Source organism: Lacerta agilis, chromosome 2 (assembly GCF_009819535.1).
Source record: "Lacerta agilis isolate rLacAgi1 chromosome 2, rLacAgi1.pri, whole genome shotgun sequence".
Taxonomy (NCBI): domain Eukaryota; kingdom Metazoa; phylum Chordata; class Lepidosauria; order Squamata; family Lacertidae; genus Lacerta; species Lacerta agilis.
The window spans coordinates 2590109-2596108 of record NC_046313.1 but is presented as its reverse complement, the minus strand read 5'-3'; positions in this window follow the sequence as shown (position 1 = coordinate 2596108).

Below are 6000 nucleotides of genomic sequence, written 5' to 3'. Positions count from 1 at the left end.
GGTATGTGTGGCTGTTTATTTGCTAGATGCATGCAGTGTATTTGATGTGTGTGTGTGTGTGTGTGTGAGAGAGAGAGAGAGAGAGAGAGAGAGAGAGAGAGAGATTTAGTTTATGAATATACTGTGCTTGTTGTGTATGGTGGCGCATGATGCATTTTAAATATTGATCTGGACTAATCAGAAAGATTCTTGCCAGAACAAACACACATTACCCAATTTATGGCCTTGTGGATTTCAGTTTGACTGCCGTTTACTTCTTCTTTTTCCTAGTGGCAGCAAGTTCCCCTTTTTGCTAGTGGATAAGAGAGAACAAACAGCAGATTGAGGAGAGAGAAGGTGCTGAAATGGTAACATCCTGTCAACCAACGTCCTATATACTCAGGGCTTTAGATTCAGCAATGGAATCCTAGAACCTGAAGGGATAGGGAAATCCTCTAAATCTCGACTCCCTAAAATACATTTTAGTCCAAGACATTTTGCTACCTGTGCTACCCTCCTGGGCTCTTTTAGGAGGAAGGATAAGAGAGAAATATGGTTACAAATGAATAAAGGCATCCCCGCTCATTAGATCACATGGGGCACAACAGAAAGTTTGAATGTGGAGTTTTAACCCCCATGTGCCACAGATGCACATGCTTTGTGATTGTTTGGTGACCTGGTGCTGGTGCATTAAGTCCCAGTCAGGCAAGTGAAATTTGAACGTGGTGCTTGTAGGCCCCAATCCACCCTCCTTTCACTCAAAGGTAGTTCAACTCTGGAGCTGAAAATCTGAGGGGTGTAATGGCAGTGGCTCCTTTAAAAGGGCTCTGCGTGGTGTTGCAACCTAATTGATTTTGGCAGATCTCCCTTTTGCACTGCAGCCTTCCAAGCTAAAGTATTAGATTTTAGAACCTTTCTGCTAACATAATTTGCGTGCTTAGGAGCTAAGCACTGGTGTCAGTTCTGACACAGAAGTGACAAATTGCACACTTGGTTGAGAGCAAGCAGGAGGAGAATTTGGTACAGCTTGCTTCCAAAGTGTTTGCTGCTGCTTTCAAAGTAAATGAGGCGTGGGAAGCAAAGCGAAAACTTCATGGTACAGGGCAGCAGACAGTTGCTTCACAACTCAGGAATGCAGAGGGGCACACAGGTTAAGGTGCATTTTTCCCTCACTCAGGTCCTTAACCCCTTGGAAGCCTCCTGTACTAGGCATAGTTGATGCCTGACAATAGACAGACTCCCAACATGTCTGCATTTCCAAGCCTCCTCCCCACCCACACTTGTGTAAATTGGTATCTGGGTCTTGGGATCCAAGAAGATTAAGCCAGAAGGGGCCTCCCCCATTGTACAGGCCCATGACTTGCAAAGCATGTCCCAACCACCACTAGTGTATGTTTTTTGTCTTGGGTGTGATCCTCCTGCAAGCTCTTCTAATTCTACAGGCAGATCACACTGACAGAATATAGGTGAAATAAAGCCTTTCTCAGGACTGAGCTAAACTTTCGGAGCTTCCAGTCCTGAGTTTCCCTTGTAACGGAAATGCAGAGAGGCAGGAGTATTTTCAGAGGAGAATCAGTGGGCATGGGTGGGTCCTCAACCTGCAGACCCAGGTGGGGGTAGTGAGAATGGCCCATGGTGGAGAGGGGGGTGTGAGTTTTAGAGAAAAAATTGGTTGGTGTAGGAGATGAAAGGTCTTGCTAGCAAGCTTCATATAGGCATCTGGGTGGCCAACTGTGAGAACAGGATGCTAACCCAGATGGGCCTTTGGCCTCATCCAGCAGGACTCCCCTTATGTTCTAATGTTGCCTATTTCCCAGGACTATAGACTGCTACCTTATGCCAAGTCAGACAATTGGTCCATCTTGGTCAGAACTGTTTCCATCCCTAGGGTTTCAGACTCAGTGACATTCTCCATTTTACCTGAACTTTCTGCATGTGAAGCATGTAGATGAAGGCTTAGGAGCTTGTGGCTCTCCTGCTGCTGTTGGACTCCAACTCCTACCAGACCCAGCCAGCATGGCCATGATCAGGAATGATGGGAGCTGGAGTCCAACTACCTCTGGATGGGCACAGGTTCCCCAACACTGTATTAAATGTACATTTCTGCTGGACCATCTCAAAGTCACAACCTCTACCAAACATGAACAATTGTAAAACTTTTTTTTTAAGAACAGAACTTAAAAAAAAATAATGTTCAGAATTAATCTGGGCAAGGGACATATTGTGCACACTCAGCTGAGCGCTGTCATTAAAAGCAGATTCTTTCAACCTGTGCTGGATCAACAGCTGATTCTGATATCTAAATTGTGGTGGAACAGACAAGTCACTTTTCCCCACCACCACCAACCAAAGACCTCCTAACTCTTGAAACCTGCTTTATTTGTTTCTTTTCATGAACCCGCTGCTGTTGGCTTGGCATGAATGTCACATTGACTTTCTTGCTGTACTCCCTTTCTCATTATCACTTTGCAGACGCTAAGGGTATGTGCCGATTCACATTCCGATGCCTAAAATATTTTCTTAGGAAATACCCTTATACCGAGTCAGACTAGTGTCCAGCTAGTCAAATATTTTCTGCATCCAGCTTCCCCAGCCTAGTGCCTTGGATATTGTTGGGCTACAATTCCCACCACCCCTGACCATCTGCCATTGGTGGCGAGGGGTGATGGGCGTTGTGGTCCAAATGGCTGGTCTGCACTGGCTGCCAAACCGCTCTCCAGGTTTTCCAATAAATGGGAAGCCATTGCCAGTCCTGCCTGGAAATAGCTGGGACCCCCTCGACAAAGAAACAGGTGTCCCAGGTTCTGCCATGTGCTTGCATCCCTCTCACAAAATCATGGCAGTACAGAGGGCTCCCTATCTTGACACCATATCTCCCACTTTATTCTTTCACATGGCAAATCTGCCAGCTTGGAAGTAACCCCAGATTGCTGCTTCAAGAAGCCACCTGGAGCCCTCCTCAGCTAGCAGACCTGGAAATGGACAGGGCTCCTGGTTATATCTGCTCTTCACGGCTGGCCCTCCTGTTTCAGAGCGTGAGGCAGCAACCTCAGGTGGCAGGTGCTGAGGGGTGTAGAGCTGTGCATGCCTCCCTCCAACTGTTTCTGACCAAAATCTGGGACATCTCTCCCCCCCCCCACAACACCCACCACCATGCTGCTGCCACAGTCCACCACTCCCCCCTGCCTGCCCAGGCCGCCTTGGCCCATTCACATGCACGCTGCTGCCACACTTGTTGCAGCAGAAGGAAGCCACTTCCCCACCCCACCCCAGGTGAGAGCTACTTACAGGGTTTAACAACAAGTAGTTTGTGGAGGAAGCTGTGTTGAGCCATTGGCAGCTGAGGCCCCTCCACTTCGCACTGCACATAGTCAGACCCCTCTCCTGGGGGCTGATGTAGGAAAGAGAAAGGGTGCCATCTTGGTAGGCACCAATGCTGCTGCTGCCCCAGGAGCTGCTTTTGCAGGCTGTACAAAATTGGGTGCCCAGAGACAAAGGCAGAGCCCAGGGTGCCTTCAAAGAAAGTGGAGGTGTCCTGCTTAAAACGGGGCACTTGGCAGGTATGCTACCAGCCTTGCAACCTCTATGCCAGCCAGATGCCCTCAGTGTCAGTGGACGAGGACCTAGGCACAGTGCCAGTGTTGAAGGGAGATTCAGGTACCAGTCCAGGCAGCTTTGGCAGGTGGCTGTGGGGTGGGGTGGCACAAACCATCCTGCCCTTTGATTCAGAAAACTTAAGACAATACTGTAGTATAAAGTATTTTTGTGTGTTTAAGGAGACATTCCAGTCAGGCAAAAGTATTCAAAGAGTATGCAAAGCAAGGCTGTTGAGGTGTGTGGCCTGGCAAGAAGAGGAGAGTCCCAAGGACCAGGTAGGAGGCCTGCAGGCCTGCAGACGTTCCTCACCTGACATAGAATACCATGGGGAAGCAAGTCCCCCTTAAAAAAGGACCTGCCACATTAAAGACCAAAAGTGCAGCATTGACACTATAGTAGGTTTGCAGTGCAAATTGCAGCAGCTTTTCTGGGGACATATCCTGCAAAAACATCTGGAGTGAATACATCCCAGGATCTTTTTTTTCCTCCCCCCAGACTTTACAGGACCCCTCTGATTCACACAACACAACTGATAAGGGGCAGATACATAATGTGACATGTTTTGATGTCAGCTTCTAGAAAGCTTGTGGCAGGCAGGAATGCAGATCTAGTCTATCAGAACCTCTTGCTTGGACCTGCCCAAGGGCACAACTCACAATAAATCTCGCTCAGGGGACATATCTTCTCTTAGAGGCTGTATGATTCACCATTTTAGCAACCTTCAAAGCTCTGAAATGTTGTCCTGGTCCTGCTCAGCACATATTTTATTTTCCCTCCTTCCTTCCTACACGTTTTACTCAAGGCAACTACGCAATGCATGGCCAACCTCAAGCAGTGCTGAAGAAGTTCCACCAACTTCTTAAACCATCTGTGTGGATACAAAGATGTCCGTGTTGGAAGGAACTGCATAAGCAGCAGCTGCAACTTCATAGGCTGTTTGTGGTGCAGCAGCTGGAAGAGCCAAGCCACCGTTTGCTTGTTTATAAATGGCTAATTTCTTCCTCGGTGGGCAGTGCTGCAAAGAAACCAAACCACAAAGACTCCACTTCTAAGTGCATTGTTCCCGCCTGTGTGTATGCACATCCTTTGGAGCCCAGCATCTTGCTCAGAGTCAAGCCCAAATGGATTTTCACATAGCAACCAGATGAATTTGGCCTTGAAATCATCATATCTTCTCCCACCAAAATCTAAGGGGTTGAGCCTTAAAAGAACAGAACAGAACAGTCATTAAAGAACAGAACAGTCAGTTGCTGCCTTTGGGCTTCCATATCTACTGAACAACCACCACCCCAAGCCCATTTCACCTGGGCAAACCCTAAAGCAAGGATGGAGAGCATTCCTCCCTCCCCACAAAGCCTAATTCCCTATGGGGGGGGAGTACCGGTAGTATGGGCCACATACTGGTGGTAGGCAGGGCTTACACACACACACTCACATTAGGAAGAGAGGCAGGGCCAAATTTAGGGCTCTGGTGGGTCAGTTTATGCCCATATTCTAGAGGTCTCTCACCCCTGTCTTTGCAAAGCGCATTGTTTCTCTCAAAAATTCTGGGCACAGAGGGTCTACCAGTGTGTGTCATGGTTTGACTTGACCACGCCTACTACTGGCATGAGGGTTGGCCAAGTGGTTTCTGGCTGAAAAAGGTTTCCCATCTGTGCTCTTCACTTCCAGCTGCTCTTTAAGACAGTGGCCAGTTGAGAAGCAATTCTCTGCTACAAAAATGGTACTGACACATCTCGGCAACAGGTGCTTGAGGCTGAAGACTATGGCTGTGTACTATACATTATACCTCTAAAGTGGTGTTCAAAGCTATTTATCCCTGCAGGGAATTCTGGGCACCATAGTTTAACCCTCACAGAGTTACAATTCCCAGCATTCCTTAAGAGACTACAGTCTTTTTTTGAGGGGGGGGGGAGATGGTTTTGAATGTGCTTTTAATTTAAGGTATAGTGTGCAAGAAGGAAACATTTACCGGTAATTGTCATACAACAATCTGAGCACAGGGGAAAACGGCCCTCCACCCCAGTAACAGAACATACCCCTTGTTCCCAGGTGTTGCAATTAGAGCCGTTGCAATCATCAATGTTTGCAGAGTGAGCTGCTGTTTGTGTGGACACAAGACATTTTTTTCACCATGCTTTGCGTGTGTGTTGCATTCTTTCCCACACTGAACCTGCATAGGGCTCACAATCTTTCTTGCTGTTTGCAGAGACTTTTCCTAGTCATGGCAAGAGATAAGCACATTCCTATCTTCTGTGCTCAAGTTCCCAGTAGCAAGGGGTTCTGGGTGTGGCAGAAAACAGCAAAGGGGTGGAGGTAGAGTGGCAGTGTTGGAAGATTCATTTCCCTGTGCGCAATCATGGGTTTATTGTATTCCACATGACTGGGTATGTGTTTTGTTTCCACAGAATGGGAAGTGGGAAG